Genomic DNA, 17758 nt, shown 5'->3' with positions numbered 1-17758 from the left:
GTCCAATTATGCAAATAAGATGATACTGTGCTTGAGTACAACAGGCCCAAATACCTTTTCCTGGACATTTAAGTCCCTCCAAAGTATGCATAATTTGGAGTCCATTGGAACTGCCAGTTCCAGGATACTACTTCATTTTCCTAACAGGTCCCTTTCTGCCTGGCTGCTCTCCAGATGCTCTGTCCCGAGCCTGTAGCGCTGCATGGGGTTGTTGTGGCCATTGTGTAGAACCTGGCACTTAGATGTGTTAAATCTCAATTGCAGCCCACCAAAATGGTGGTTTCATACAAGGAATCTGAGGGTAGTGTTGCATGCCGTGGGATTTGGTGTGGATGCCTGCTGCTGTTCAGCATGGCAGTGGGTGTGTGTATCCAGGAATGTGTACTCATGTTCTGCAGGGCTGATTTCTTCTATGCTGGGAAACAAAGAAGTGAGAATTGTGCCAGAAAAGGGTTCATTATATTAATGATTAATTAATATATTAATTCTTTTGCTCTTGCAATAACTGAGATGATCTTTATCTGCTTATTTCATCTGATTTAAAAGTTTATTAACCCTAGGTATATATATATATAGGTGTTGTATCTGAATTTGCCAGACAGAAATTACTGAGAATCTAAGTTGGGTGCATTTTACTACATGAGATCATAACAGACAAACAGATTTTGGGATTTTTTCCTTTCTTTATTCACTGAGTGAAACTCAGTGAATAATGGCAGAGGGCCATTAAGGTCCTGGAGGAACTTATCACCTAATTTCTCCTTTAAGAGCTTCAGTAAAAGATGTGTGGACAGGTCATGTGGAACATATGGGGATTTCTGGCTCTTCATGGATGAAACAGCTATTAAATTATTGCCTCTTGGATTGATTTTGAGAATAAAAATATCTACATGAGGGCTGGAAGAAGAGGCTGGCAATTTGAAGAACATAATGGTGGTAAAATGAGTGTTCTGCAATCAGAAAGTGAGTTCATCAGAGTGGGATTTCCCCATCTTTTTTTCTTCTCTAAATAATACCTGTTCTTCCGAGCATGTCCAAGAGAAAGTGGTATAGCTGCTGAGATGCTAATTCAGCTAATAGACAGGTCCTGACATCTCCAAGTAAGTGTTGTTACCAATGGCATGATTTAGGGATGGCCTTTGTGTCTGTTTCCCATATCCTCACTGGTGCCTGCCAAGTGCTGAATAATCTGTTCATAAGTAATGAAAACATATTTTATAGTTCTTTCATTTCATTTTCCAATATGCTTTTGTCATATTCTTTTGAGGCCATAAGTGAAAAAAAAAAAGCTTGGGAGAATAAACATTGCCAGCTGGGTGGGCTTAAACCACAACAAGTGGTCAATTAATTCCTTTTTTAACTTTGTTTGAGTGCAGCTTTTACTTTACCTATTAAACTGTCTTTGTCTTGACCCACAGTTTCTTTCATTGTTATTGTTCAAGCCTCATCCCACTGCGGGAGGAGTGAGTGAGCAGCTGTGTGGGGCTTAGTTGTCAGCTGGGGTTAAACCATTGACACACAGTCGGTAATACATCTGTGCATTTTCTCCATCATCTGTTCTGAGTTCCTGTACTGTCCCTGAGTAACACATTTTGGGCGGCTGGCGAGCTGGATGCCCTTCCAGGGAACTATTCCCTTCCATAGTTCCTGGACCAATTGTCTGATCTTCTCAAAATCTCCTGCTGTTTCCATAAATTAGGGCTTAAAAATACTCATAAGGAAATACTGAAATTTTGGCCTTGTTGTGGTAGCCAAGTCTTTACTGCTGGCACTCCAAAGAGAGTTTTTTTCTCCTGTAGACAGCCATATGATATCAGCATAGCATACCATCTAACTGCATGTACTGATTCTTGCCAAAGGAAACATGCTGAATTGGGCTTCACCCACCCAGAGGAGTCACAGAGTCCGAGTACTTTATCAGCCATCCTGCTAAGAAATCGAAGACGTGAGAGATGGAAGAAATGATTGGTCATCTAATCTCTTTTTCTGTTTTTGCTAGTCTGGTTGTCAGGGAGATGCTGTATTAAAAGGAGTGGTCCACATACTCGCTTCTCTTATAAGCTGCCTCATTGTAAAAACAACATTTAAAAATAGAGTTTAAAAATGCTCGTGGACTGAAAATGTTATTGTGTCACTGTTTAGCCAAGCTCAAATAATTTAATACTTTCAATATTCCTTGTAAATGATCTGTTCAGGCTTTATGTCTGTGTCTTTCTAAAATCTATCCTGGTTTTCCTACTGAAATTCATACAGCAGAAAAAGTCTATTCAGACCAGCATGACTTTTTTTTTTTTTCTTTGCTGAATCAAAGGCAAAGGCATGTTTATAGAGAGTGATTTAACACACTTCACTCCATTTTCCCATTTTTCTTTCTTTGGTCCCTCTAAAAATCTTCCAGGAAAGACTCTCTGTTTTCCCTTTTGTGGGAAGTTGGATATGAATTTAAATATTCCCTCCCCCCCCCCATGCTTTCCTCTTGGGACACATGTGCTTGTTGATCCTTGTGCTTCTAAACTGAAAATAAGCTCAGTGCAAATGTTCACTGAGGTTAGCGTGGCACTCACTTGCTCTGTAACCATTAATGAATTTGAGGAATGGGCAGAAGATAGAGAAGTCAATGGGTAAAATGTGGGATTATTGTTAGCCCTCTCTCCAAGAAGAGATTTAGGAGGGTTGCAGGAGGTTGTGGAAGAGGAGTGGTCCTACCTCATAGGAAAGGGATGCTCCATTCCTGAGTAGGGCTCAATGTGATAGTATGTACCATAGGATGCATAGGAATACAGGGTTTGTTCACAACTGATACTCAGGCTTCAATATGTGAGGTCTTCATGTGGAGCAAGTGTAGCTGCTACTGCTAGTGTAGCTGAGAACACAGCTGACCAGGAGAGTTAAGCAAGCTATGCCTAGTGAGTAAGACAGAAACATTTGGTCAACATATAGCTATTCACTTGTTTGTTTAATGCAAAGAAAAGCAACTTCTTTCAGGTTGCTTGCCACCTGTGCACAACTAGATTTTCCTGTGTGGCAGGCTAAAAAGATAACAAACAGAAGAGAGGAAATGAGGATAGTAAAGCAAAGCAGAGCTGTGCTCTGATCTGTTCACTTTCATTTGACTGCTGTGCTCTTTAATCTCCGCAGCAGCTCATATGGGTGTTAAGAAGACTGGAAAAGAGTGTTGGTGTCTCCTACCTACTGACACCCATTGGTCCTTCAGTACCAATGCCAGGCAATTATAAATGGTTGTAAAGTTCTTTTAGTTCATAAAAATTTCCAGAAATATTTACCTCAGTATAGCTTTTCAGTTTAAATGCTGCGCAAACAGCAGACTAGGTATGTGAAATCCATGGCTACAGAAGTATGTTTTCAAAGTCTGCAAGTTCATTCCTCTTGCCAAGAAGAGAGGAAAAATTTTATAAACTGGAAACAGAAATAAAAGGAGGTCAGGGACAAACCAGGAGAAAGGAAAAGAGAAGGCAGGCAGAAAAAAAGAGACCTATATTATATTAATTGTGCAACTTTTAAATCAGTTGTTATAGCATTCAACCCTTGTATCTAAAACTAGTCATGGCAAAACTGGAGGCTGACGCTAGGATCTTAGCAAGTTCAGTAAAGCAAATTTTAAAACTTAGTGCTTGGCAGAAGCAATGCACTGATACAGTGCATGTGATAATTATTACTAATAACTACACTATGCATTTTTTAAGTATTTTTCAAAATTACATTTTTCGTAGATTCTTAGAATGCTATGTGGTAGGCACCATACAGATAGAGATAAAAGACACAATCCCTTATCCTGAAAACTTTGAACCTAATTAACAAACTTATTTCATCATAAGCATAGGTATTAGTGGAAGCTGAAAGCAGAAGTTATGGTAACTATGATTCTACCAAGTACTTTTTGCAAGACATTATTAAATTGGAGAACTTCCCCTATAGGGACAGGCTGCAGGAGTTCAGGCTATTCAGCCTGGAGAAAAGAAGGCTCCAGAGGGATCTTATAGTGGCCTTCCAGTCATGTACAGTAATTTTTATTCTTTTAACATTTAACAGAAAAGTGTAAGCATTAATAATTTTTGGTATGATTATTAGATGTAATTTGAAACTAAGTTTTGGTCATGTCTGATGGTCCTGCTTAGCTAATTGTAATGATTATGAAGGAATATATTATTTTTTGTGGACAAACCTCTAGTTCAACATCCATGGAACATGTAACAATATCACAGATACCATTGCAAGTAATGATATCATGACTAGCAGTGTCAAAACAGAGACCAGAGATCAAAGGAGTGGGAGGCCGCTGAAGGAGCTGAGCACATAGGCTGTTCAGCAGTGAAAATTCTGTACTCTCTCTGATACAGCAATTATTCAGGAATGTTCAAATTTTGTTCTTTAAGAAGGAAAGAAGGAGAAACTCCTCTCCTGGATTCTCAGTGAGTTCTTTTTTAAAAAATAGAAGGTATTAAAATCTTTAAAAACAAGGTATTAAAACATTTATAATTATGCTAAATATGAAGGGAGAAACATCTCATCTTCAACTAGTAAGGAGTTTGTCCTGCAGAAAGAGTGAAAACCAGGTCTTTAGAATGGTTCAAAATCAGTGGCTTGCTTAATGTGTTTTACACTTCAGCTCAGCTTTCAGGCATGAATGTGAGAAAGAAGGTATGTGAGTGCTCATCTGTGTTTTCATAGTGAGTAAGCTCAGTTTTGTTTCACCTAGACGTTTTTGTACTCTGGTATGGGTGGAAAGTTGACAAGGGTCCGCTAGGCTTCAAAGATCCACAGCTTAATATAAGCAACCCATTATTTGAAGCATTAACCTGCTGCAACACCACCTGATCTCCTCGGGGAGATTTTTCTTGGTTTTCTTTGACTTTAGTACCTAGAAAGCAAGCTTTGAATATGTTAAAGTAATAATGAAATGAGATGAGACAGTCAGGGAAGAAAGCACTGCAGGCAAAGCCTGAATATACCTGCCTAGATTTCAGCAGTTCACTATACTGAAAAGATGCCTTTGTTTAGTAAAGACACCTTGTTTCCTCACTGGAACAAGGTAAGCTTGCACTTGGACAGAAGAGTTACTGGGAGATATAATCCTCATATATACTTAATGCAATGTAAGGTTCATATAATTTGTTGAATAAAAGCCCTTGTGTTGAGATAGGTGTCACAAATCTACTTCCAAATGTACTCTTATTTTTCATGTTAGGTGATTTTTCTGTGTTAAAAAGCCATCTCATTTTGCTTGGCTTTGCTATAATATGATGGAATGGTAAATTTGGGCTAGGTTTCAGAGTAGAAGCCTTGGTAACCTGTCTCTATCTCCTTACTTTAAACGTATGCAGTGATCCAAAATTAGATCCACCTGAGGAATTTCACTGCCCCAGATGTGGTAGTGCTGTGGCTGCCCAGCTGCCTAGGAATTCCAGGAACAAGACACAGGATCTCCCATAAACATTCTTTTATTCAGAGAGTTTTTATATGACAATATTTTTCAATTCCCTGTGTTAGTTCAATTCTGTCAGCTCAGTTTTTGATTTTGTATTGAGGAGAACCCAAAACCATTATTTTTTTTCTCCAAGTAAAAATATGCTATTTCTTACACAGAGTATACAGTGCTTGGATATTTTTGCTAGCTTTGTAAAATGGCAGTGCTTGATTTCATACAAGAGAATTTTTTTTCTGTGAAATTAAAGAATCTGATTTTCAAGTAGCAGGATGAAGCTGTTTGGACTTCAAGCTCAACTAACTTTAAAGTATATTACTGTATAACAACTGCCATTTTTGAACAGTAGCAACAGCAAAAATATAAATATGTTATGCTTGAAATTGCTTCCATAAGCATGCAGTTATTGGGGGAAATATTTTTCTTTTAAATTACATTAATTTCTACTTTTTCCAAAACTAGGAATAGTGTGCTTTGAAGACCCGTGGGTTTAAGGTCCTCACGTTGTAGGTTTCCAAATTAACCAAGGTTTTTCACAACCTGTTTTCTTCTTTCTATTTTTCAGATTTTAACTTTACCCAAACTGACAATTTTTTTTCAGAGTACTTCTATTGAAGTAGTTTTATGGCGGAACAATGGATGAAGTGTTCTTATATGTTACTGTGAATGTTTTGGACGTCTAAATCTCACTTTCAGTTTCAAAGCTGATGGAAAATTTTAGATATGGAAATCTTCTATAGCTGTCATTTGGATTTAATGCTGCTTGCAATGAAGTCAGTACTGGTCGTGTTCCAAATTTCAGTGGGAGTGCTTTGGCCAGAATTACCCTAAGGTGTGGAGCTTAACATCTTGGTCACCCATGTTAACATGGAGATCTCTGCCACAGAGGAAGAGACAGGCTTTTGTGAAAACAAAAGAATGAAATACTTGAACCTAGAGGAAGAAGGAGGGAAAAAAAGTAAGGAAAAGGAGATTAAAAATAAGGGAAAACAAAATGAAGGGCAATGAGGAGCATCAACTTTTTTGTTGATGCTCATCAGTTGTTTTGCTTACATGCAACTATTTGGGTGCATTTGGGAAGCCCTTTCTTAGAGTCAGCAGGAAAGCTAATTCCAGCACAGGGCTTCATTGAGCATGTCCTTTGAGCTGGCTGACTTGCTTCTGTGTGATCCAAACCACTGAAGTGTAGATGAGGGAAAGAGATGGAGATGCCAAATATTGAGGTGCAGCTGTCTGAATTTTCCATATAAAAGTCAGCAAAGCAAAGCAGAGATCGACACATTTTGTAAAACTCAATACAGTTTCCAAAAGAAGGTCGTAGAATAGAAACAAAAACATCCCAAACCACTTATAAATAATTGCTGGATTGGACTTGGAGGTTCTTTCTTACCTGACAGATGGCAAGCTCGCTGCATTTGCTGTTCTGGGGAAGACCAGCCTCTCTCCTCACCAGCCGAGGAGATTATAGTTCATAGTCTTTAACTGCATTTATTAATTAAGTATTTTAATGTAATTAAGGCTAAAAATATCTTCATTAGCTTTTTGCTGCTCAGGATTCAGTAATTTTGTAATTCTTTGATTAACTTTGTGACCTCTTTTCATGTTTTCTTTCTTCTTTCCTAACTGACTTTTCAGTCATATTATATTTCATTAAAAAATATTGCTTTCCTGAATTCCTTGACTTTCTGCTTTTTCTACTTCATACCAGTCCTCTCTCCATTCCCACTCTGAGTCTTATCCAATACCTGCTGATGTTAATAGAAAAAAATTCCATCAAAATCAGCAGATTTGGGGCAGGCTTGTTCTCTAGGGTATTAAATAACAGTAGGTAGGAGGCACATATGTGAAGCACAAGTATTAGACCAAGGGGAAAATCCTGACTTTTCCAGACTTCCTATGATCCTGACCAAATCACTTAAAAGCTTGGCACCCTGATGTCCTCCAGCTCTCATACTAGTGATGGTACTCACCAATATAAAGCAATTAAGATCTTACAAATAAAAAGAGTTATATAACCTGTGGGCAATACTGTTCCTCCTGAGGATTGTCCCATAGCATGGCCTAGGAAACTGGAAGTTTCCTAATTCTTATGTTGAGGAATTTCTAAAAGTTGCTTTTTGGATTAGGCATTATACAACACTTAGCCGAACTCCAAGTTTGTGGCCTGCCAAAATTTCAAGAGCCTCTGCTCTAGGGAAAATGCAGTGTGATACCAGTGAGGGGCAATGCTGAGAGATGTGCCAGGATAATATCAGATAGCAAAAGACAAAAAAAAAAAAAAAAAAAGAAAAAGTTGATAGTGGTTTGGAGACAATTTATGCAGTAAGAAACCAATATTTTCCCTGTGATGGTGATGGTTGTATAGAGGTGTATCACAGCATAGCTTACAGAGCTCTAGAGCTGGAAGGATTTGATCTCTGGATCCATCCACTTTTCAGCCTGCTGGATCTTCCATACAAATCTAGCACCAACTCCTTGTTTCCCCCAGCAGAATGATCTCAATTCAACAAGAAAGCCCCTCATGGACCTTTGAGTGTCCCATTGTTCAGAGCAAGGAAGTATTCTATAATGGCATTATCAGAAGGTGGCAAAAGAAAAAAACCAAGACTTTGACAAGAAAATGCCAAAATCAATTTGCTGCTCAAGAGATGTCATTGGAGTCCAGGTATCCATCACAATTCTTTTACAAAAGGATGCTTGATCATGGGAAAATTTATTTATTTTCTCTCCAACCCCCCCTCCTTTTTTTTTTTTTTTAAGAATGGTTTCTTTTTATAAGAATGCGAAGTAAAGCCAAATGTCTCTAAGGTATCTTTTCAACAGACTTCCAATCTGTAATGATGGCTTCAACTGCCAAAATACTTAAAGGGCCTCTGAAAGTTAGACAGTGCAGAAGAACTGGCCTGAAGAAGTAGATTATAATACATTTATGGAAACCTTTAGAACAGGACCATAAAAAAAGGGAGGGATAAAATCCTGCCTCTTTTTCTGCTAATAATTCCTTTCAAGAAGCCCATTGGAAGATGCATTTCAAGTTATTTTGGCATCTGCCTATAGCACTTATCTTATTCTCCTTCAAGTTGCCTCTATCAGTTGAAAAAAAAAATCTGGTGGCTGAAACTGTTACTAGATTCATTAACCTCTGTGCTAATGCAAACCCAAAGTTTTTGAAGACCTTTCCCCTTACCTCAGCCTTTTATTGGATCTAATTGAGAATTTCTTGGAGTGATTCTTGGGGTCTACTTGTGGATAGCAGAGTGAAGGCAGTGTACAGTTACTGGCTTAGGTGGAATGGGTATGCATGAATCCATGATAGGAACAGGTAGCTGATCTATAAAAAAGTGTTTGTGGTGTTGGGAGAAGGCAATCCTCACTCTGAGATGTATAAACAAGGGTATGGATCCCAAAATACAACAATCCTGCTATTCTGTTCACAGCTGAGCACACACCATGTCTAGTGTTGGACTCTGCCTTTGAAGAAACATAGATCTGGAGGAAGATAGGATGACTTCTCTGGGATTCTTTAAACAAAGACAGACAAGGCTGAGTGTGGAGGTGGGTTAGTGGTCTTCAAGTATGTAAAAGTTAGTGTAGTGTCTCTAGTGAATAGGGCAAGAAATTAGCAGCCTGAATCACAGCACAAAAGATTATGGATTGAGATAGGTATAAACTTTTTAACAGGAAAGATTGTGAAGCATTGCCTGAGTAAACTGTGACATTGCAGTCAGTGGTGGTCTTTAGAAGAAAAGCTCTCTTAGGCATTTATCTCCTCCTTGTGTTGAGGCACTGCCTTCCTTACAGCTTGATCGTATTTTTAAAGTTGTAACCAGAGAAAGAATAATAAAGTCTTTAACAGTTGTGGCAGGTTAAGTACAGAAATGAATGAGAAAATAAAATGGGGAAATACAGGGAAATCAAATGAAGATAAATATTAGGTTGTTGCATATTTTTCTAACACCTTAAATGCTCAAAGTGTCCAAGATTAAAGGAGAGAGGATCTGTAACAGTAGGAGTCCAGGAGGAGAAAGGGACTTGAAAGAGGAAGATTCATTCTTGTGACTGAGGTGTAAGCAACCAATATTTGCCCACAAATGTTTTTTTTGTGGCAGAGATGCTTGGAAGCGTTAAATTGAATTTAGGAATGTTTACTTGCTGATTTTTCTCAGAAGATGTGACACTGCCTCCAGTTACTAAGCCTCCAGTTGTCATAGCTGCAATCGCAGATCCATGCTCTCAAATTCTGCAGTCCATGCTTCTCTACCCGGTTTTGGCTACAATGCTACCTGTTGAATAACTTCATCCTCAGTGCTGTGAATGCTGTAGATCTTGTTCAGTGCTAGATGAAAGCACGGAGTGTGTATTCTCTTGAAGAATTTCATGCTAGGCTTGTCTGTTCTCTGTATTGTGAGAGATGACAGTGCCAATATCCGTCTGAGGGCATAATTGTGAGAACTTTTGTAATTTCAATACACTAATTAAATTCAAAGAATATTTCTGCTGACTGCTTCTTATGATCCATCCACAAGCTGTAAGAAACAAGATAGGGACAAGTTCTTTTGTTTGTACAATTCTGCGAATGTATTCATTATACATAGCTAAGAACTTTAAAAGCATCAAATTGATCTCTAAGAAATGATTTTGTCCCTTGTTTTATGCTTTATATATTAAAACCTGTCTCCTGATATAACCTGAAGATAAATCTTGTACCTTTTTTTTGTCCTGTCTGCCAGATGTCTCTCTAGCAACAGCTATACTTAAAAGTGTGCTGTTGGTGCAATTCTAACTGTATTGCATGAAAATTATGAGTAGCATATGTCTTTTTCATGAGAAATATTTTCTGGAAAAGTGTTGCTTTCAGTGCGTAGTAACTTCTGCAAAACAGTTTCAGTCCACTTTGGCTATAGATTTATCGTAGCAGAAATTATATCAGTGAAATAAGAAGCTTAATACTGAGGAGATGTGTAATTAAAGATGCTGAGAATGCATATTTTTGCCTGCTTCCATATCACTGCTTATTAATATCAGACATACTCTTGTTCTTGGAGTTAATTTTTATCTATTAGAGTTACTACTTAGCACATTTTAGTGAGAAATCCAGTGCTAAGTAACATTATGTCGATAATTTAATCAAAATCACTCCCTGATATATGTTTACCTTTTAGTTCTGAGTACTTAATCTCTAGATATGCATAATCCATAAAGAGTGAAGGTCACAAGGTATTGGCAATTTAAGGCCATATTATCCAATGCACGTGAGATGCTTCTGGTGAGGTCTGGAAACAGAGGCAGGTAATGTACAGGATGAAAACTTAGCTGCAAAGTATTGACAGCAAACTTTGCTTTACAAACTTTCTCTTGTCAAGCATTGCAAGACAGAGAGATATTTCCATGCTTTTTATTTCAAAGGCTGATTAAAGGATTCAAAGAAAAAGGGAATAAATATTGAAATAAGATAAAACAAAATATGTTTTATACTCTCTTGTGAGTATTTTTTTTTCTGGCTCTGCTTTTAACATTTTTTCCTGATGTTCTGTGTAGCAAAATGCCACTACCAGTTTGAAGAGAGACAAACGCATTCCGTTATGACACAGCAGCTATGACAACCTCTTTTATTTTTGCTTAATGGTGTGTTCAAGAATGTCAAATATTTCTGGTTTTGCTGTTTCAGGGACATGAAAACAGCAGCTTCAATTGTATTGAAATATTATTCAGAACAGCTTAATACTTTGGGAGCATTTCTTGGCATCAGTGTGCTTCCCCATATTTCTAGTGATAAATTGTTCACTAGTCTATGAAAAGTTAGTTTAAAACTCTTTTAATAGAGTCAGGTAAACTAAACTCAATAACACCATTTAATTGTATGTGGAGACTAAATACTCGGTGGTGGCTATTAAAATTTTAATTTTTCCTTCACAAAAGTCAGAGAACAGCACAGCTCATCATGACCTGTGGTTTCCATTTGAATGACTGTTTATGATTGCCTGAATGTCTTCCGAATGGTTTTTGTAAAAGTGGTGCCAAATCATAAAAATCACCCTAATAGATGACACACTTATCAGCAAATTTCAGCAGTCAGAGGAAGGAATTTGCTGGACACAGTAGATAAAATTGTTTCTGAAAATAGAGCTAGAAAAGGTTAGGCAAAATATCACCTGCTCCCTCAAATGTATAGTCTGGGAAAAACTTAATAAATCATAGGGTCACAGGAAAAATCATGTTGGAAGAGAACTCAGAAGGTACCTATGCTAAGCTCTTGCTCTGAGGTCAGACAAGATTGCTGAATGCTTTGAGCAAGTCCAGTCGGGGCTGAACCCTCCCCATCCCCAAGATGGAGACTACACAGCCTCTCTGGGTCATCTGCTCCAATGCCTGACAGCCCTCTGAGGAAAAGTCCTTCTCCTTCAGCTTATGTCCAGTGTTCTCTCATCCATCCACCAGGCATAGCTGTGAAGAGCCTGGCTCCCTTATATTCTTGATGGCCTCCTCATGGGCATTGGCCTGTGTCCTGCTGTTGGATCCCCCCAAAGCCATCTCTTCTTCAGGCAGAACCAGCCCAACTCTCTCAGCACCTCCTCAGTGACGAGTGCTTCTGCCTTAACCATCTCAGTGGCTCTCAAGTGAACTTGCTCCAGTATGCCAATGTCTTTCTTGTGAGTCTCAAAACTGGATCTCAGTAACATAACTCAGACTCAGAAAATGATTGCTGTCTTCATCTTCCCCACTGTATAAGAGAGGCTCATGAGGTCACCCTCCGAAACCTTCTTAATGCAAATCAGGTAGGGTACCATAGGCTTTGATTCCAGGACTAGAGTAATGATTTCTTTTATTCCCATACTGATGTTTCTCTTCCAGTTGTTACAGTTTTGGTTTTTTGGGGTTTTTTTTTTTTTTTTGTTTGTTTGTTTGTTTGTTTTTTCCAAAGACCTGTTGATAAAATCATAGTTCTGTCTAACAGTGGTATTGAAAATGTCCATTTTCAATTTTCTTTTCATTAACCTGCATTTCTGATTCAAGTGTAAGTCTTGTTTTACATCAGCTAACCTTTGAGAACAGAGATTTAAATTGGAAACTTCTTCCACTCACAGAGGGGTTTTTAGAGAATCCTGAGCTTTGACTCCCACACAGTGCCCATTTCCATCTGACAGTTTGCTGGAGAGAAACTGGGATGAAGTGTGCTGTGAAGAGGAGATTCAGGACTGCCATGCTCTGCTCTAGCCTTATAAATAATCCATTCAGCAGCAACTGTGTAAGCAGCTTTTGAGTTGTCACTAGACAATGTGTTTATTCATTGTCTCCTCATACTTCTGTCTAGTAGAGTCACATTTTCACTTGACCATACCAATTTGCAAATCATCCCATAAACTCAGCTGTCCCAGAAGTTGCACCTTCAGGAGAAAGAAGCAGTGGTGGAGATTAGTGATACAGTTGTGTTTGCCTGCAGCTGTGGAGTGAAGTGAAGCTGCTGTTCCTGTGGTCCTGGAGTTCAGGTGTGGAGCAAGAGAGAACCTGCTGTCTCTCTTCCAGTGTGGGCACTTTGGCTTCCAGATTCTGGCAGAAGGCTGGAGTGATGGACATGCATGCTCGAGGCTCATGCTGACACAAGAATGGAGTCATGTCCAGGTTCTAATCTAGAGTCAGATCAGAACACTACATCCTTGGCCCTGCTCCATTCACCTGGCTTTGGTGGGTATGATATCCAAGTGAGAAAATGAAAGGACTGTGGAACAGAAATGTCAGCCTTTCTTGGAAAATAACTGCCAAGTCATATATAACAGGTTAGTGTTATTTTAATTTCAATAGCCCTTAATGGATTTTAATTGCTTAGGTTAAGTGTGATTCTATGATTCAATTCCCTTTACTTCATTAAAGTGCCTTAAGGATTACATAGAAGCTCAGGAGTACAGTGTTCCAGGTGAGTGGAGTACAGTGTTCCAGGTGAGTACTTAAGTATTGCTCCTGTTCTAGTTATATCCTTCCATACTCTACCAGCAGGAAAATTTACCCCTCAAAATTCCAACTAGCAGAAACATGAGAAAAAGAATTTGCTGCCTGTGTGCACCTTGCCTGTCTCCTTTTGTTTATATTTTTTTAAAAGAAAGATATGGCATAGAGTGGCTTCCACTTAGAACATATTTTCCCATCACTGCTCTACCAGCTCTGAAAACTGCTTTTGTTTGGATATTGTTATTATCTGCTAGAGACTGATTGGAATGTAGAGTCACTCACTGAGAAAGGGAAACATGGTTCTCATTCAGAAGGAATGCAGCTTCATCCACACAGTTTACAGCACAGTTGTATTTGAAGTTGAGCTGTGGGATCTTGTGGCAGTAAAAATCATTGTGATTTATAGGAAAATGTCACTCTGGCTGTCTCCTCTATAAAAGCTTTATACTACTCTTGTTGAATATAAATCAGAATTATGTGGCCAACAAAATGATGGTTTTGGCAAAATGTTGTGAAGACAAAAAATAAATGGGTTTGAATTGTCTTTGCTTTATTCTGCAGAGAAATATTACTGGAATTTATTGCCTTGCCAAGATCAATATCCTTGTCCTTAAAAATAGGTGTGTATAACTGTATGTTTAAATTCTTAGCCAAATTAGTTTAAGGATGTTCACCATGATATTTACCTTCAAACTACAATAACAGGAGATCTTAACTGCTTGAAATGAAGGTGACAATTTCAAGATCGATCTCTGGCCGATTTGTAGCAGCAGGCTTCAAAATCATTGCAGGTTTTATCTCTTTCTAGGTGGATATGTGATGGGTCTCAGCCTGTCTGTCTCAAAGTTAGAAGACTTCACCTACAACTTTAAGTAGGAGATGACCCTCTCCTCCCACAATGCATATTAGTTGACTTTCTAAGGAAAAATATGTGCAAGAAGTGAATTTAGTTGTTTGTAACTGTTCAGTATTTCTGCCTCTGAAGAGAAGCTGATAGGGAAATCGGTGAACATTAGGGGAATGTAGAGGAGGTCAGGAGACAGTGAAGAAAGGTGACTTAAACTTGAGACTAGTCCTGCAGCACTTCTTTCAAAGCTGTGGTGTTAGCCAGCAGTTGACAGCCTGTGGCATTTTAGACATGTATGGTTCATGAGTGTGTAATCAGCGTGATTGCTCGAATTTAGCTGTAGACAAAGGCTGCAGGGACTGTGAGGACAATATCCTAGAAGTGCTTTGGTTGGAGAACACCTCTAAGATCAGTGAGTCCAAACTTCAGCCTAACCCCACCATGGCCATTAAACCATGTACTGAAGTGCCATGTCTTCAGCTTGCTCTCAGGTCCAAGCAGAGTCCCAGGTCTAGCTCATTCTCGAATAGAGAAGGATTTGTGGAGACCCTGGGAGACCTCTCACTGTTAATTGTTCCCTGAGTCTTCTGGGGATGGTGGATCTTGGCCAGATGAGGATAGGATGGAAAAAGGATTTTCTTCTCCTTCAGTTGCTCTACCAGCACATAAAGCATGATGCAAATAATGTTTGGGGAAACACCGTGCTTGCAACACACAGGAGACTGGGCTCAACGGAGATTGTTACCCACCCTTCTGCCCTCTATGAATTTCTGAGTTCACAGATCCTTCCCTGTACTTAAAAGACTTCTACTGAGCAACTGTGCATGTCATCTGTTCATAATTAGCTGCACAGCAGTGAGAAAAGACATCACTCTCCTGACTGGTAAATTATTCAGTATATCCAGTTCAGAGTGGTGCCCTGCTCAGAAACACTAGCAGAGATGCACAAATGACAGAAGGGCATAAAAGGCTCATGTGTCCTACACAACCAATTCCTTGTTTCTTAGAAGTCCACATCTCAAATAATACTAAGAAATATCTCACAGGGGTGTAGAGGGCAAAGTAATCCACTTCTTCCTTCTGTGTCAAAGTGAGACGTAAAGAATACCACCAGGCTGGTTCTAAGGCTTTGTTCTTTGCTGCACAAAGTACCATCTAGGCCAAACTAGTTGAAATAGCACTCCACAGGCAACTCACAAAAGGAGCAAAGAATATTTCCATGTCAAGTTATAACTAAAAATGGACTGCAGTATGATTTAATCAGAACTGCAAACCGACTGCATAAGCCAGAGATGATACGGACTTCAGAAACAGTGTATAATATTCAGAAGTGTATATATATATCTGTGGTAATGAGTCCTGATTTGTTAAGTGTGAAAAATGCTGGTATATCTCCATGAAGAATCATTATGTCATTCCTAAAAGGTACTGTTCTGTTTTGACTGCTCTGATGAGTGTTCAGTATTAAATGATGCAGTTTTCTGACTTCTGGATTCACGTTACCTTTTGCATATGTTATGCTTCAGCCTTCCCATTTATGCAGTGGAGGTAAAGCAGTTTGCTTTCTTCAGGGAAGCACTGGTAGGATATAACAGTTAATATTTATTCAGGATTTTAAAAATGGAAAAGATGAGACAAGCACAAACTGAATTTATTCTAACCATGCATTTCTTGCCTTACATACATATACTGAAAGGTGGTTCCCTTTGCCTCTGTTATCAGAAGATTGCAACAGCCCAGAACATTCAGCAAAAGCAATCACAGATGTTGACTACACCCACATATTTCTGGAGCTTTTGGTGATAAGTGTGCAGTCTGCATGCCTACAGGAATGAGCATGTACTGGTTCACATAGAAAATGAAGATACTGCGATTTAAATCAAGTGCTGATGAATCGTGTCTATCCCCCTCTAGCTGTTTGATGCAATTAAAAAGAAAAAAAAAACCAATAAAAAATCAATCAGTGCTTTTATTTCTTCCTCCATAAGACAACAGGCTTTCATTTCTCTTTCTTCTATCATGCCAGCCTGTCAAAAATGTCAATGTGGTATCTTTCAGAGTCACTTCATTGGAATCAGATATTGAAGATCAAAGTGAGAAAGAAATTGGAGTGAAAATCATGTTGAAATTTGAATAAAACAGAGAAGTTAAAACTGTTAAACTCCTGGAGGTGTATAGTCAGCTACTGTGTTTTTCTGAGGACTGCTGCATGCACAGTTTGTTAGCTTGTGCTTCTGGCAGGAGAGGAAGCAGAAACACAGAAAACTACAGAGAACTATTCTAACAATTTCTTTAGTCTTTTCAGAGACAGGTTGATGCTTAAATTTGCAGAGTGATACACCTGACAGATGAAAATGACCACACAAAACTTTCAAGTTTTGATCTGTAAAATCTGGATTTTCAAACAGAAAATTTTAAGCCTCCAGGCAAGAAGATTTCATTGGTTTGGAGGAATTTGTGGCTTTGAAATTAAGAATATGTATTTATTTAGTAATTAATTGCTGAATTTTGTAGGAACTGTCCCACTTAAAAAGAATTAAATTAATTATCTCTAAAACGACTCTGAAACACTCCTGAGAGAAAATTATGTGGATAGGGTTTGAGTTTGACCTAAAGCCCAGCCTTATGACTTCCCTTGCACAATAGATGTAACCAATAGGTCTGTGGCTATACAACCTTAAGTACTATGTGTTTAAGGAAATGGTAGAAGAAAGTGGGAGAATGCAGACTGTCAAGATGCTTAGTGTTTAATATTTGTAGAGCTCTAACAGAATTTGCTTTGCTAACAGATAACACCAGGATCTTCCAGCTAATACCGATGCAGATAGAAAAACACAGATGGAATAGGAAATGAGGATTTCTGCACAGTGCTAAGAAAGAAGAGAAATCACTGTCCAGGTTTAGAAAAGACTGATAAGTATTGGTGAGCACCATGTTTTTTTTTTCTTTTTGCTTGACTTTTTGGTGGGTCACATAATCACAGTGCTGGCCTGGCATTCCATGCAGGGCTGGGTAGGGTACATGTATGTTCTGCTATTAAAAATAGCCTTATGAGAAAGAAAATAATCTTTTGGAATTTGAACTGAAAGAAAAATAGAGGAGTTTTGCCATAAGCTGACATAATTTGGCTGTCTTATTAATCTTCATAAATCAAGTTCTACAAATAGATTAGCAACATGATTCTGCTGGTAGAGGGAGTCTGGTGTATACCTGATAAGTATCCAATCTAGAGACTTGTGTTTTCAGTGCCTGCTTAATTAGTCATTGTTTTTCAGGCCTGCTATTACATGAGCTGTAGCTGGGCAGAGTTCTGTCAGTGCTGGGGGCAAAATGTCAGAAGTGACAACATGACTTCTGCTGTACCTGCAGAAATCCACATGTACAACCACACCCACATGTGTCTTTCACAGCACAGGTGATGGAATTGCAAAATGCATTACCTGGTATGTTCTCAGGCTGGACAAGAATATAGGAGCCAGGCTCTAAAAAAGATGAAGACTGAAAATTCTGCAAAGCCAGGTTCT

Source organism: Indicator indicator, chromosome 12, assembly GCF_027791375.1.
Source record: "Indicator indicator isolate 239-I01 chromosome 12, UM_Iind_1.1, whole genome shotgun sequence".
NCBI lineage: Eukaryota > Metazoa > Chordata > Aves > Piciformes > Indicatoridae > Indicator > Indicator indicator.
The sequence above is the reverse complement of the archived record's forward strand: the minus strand, read 5'-3'. Positions refer to the sequence as shown.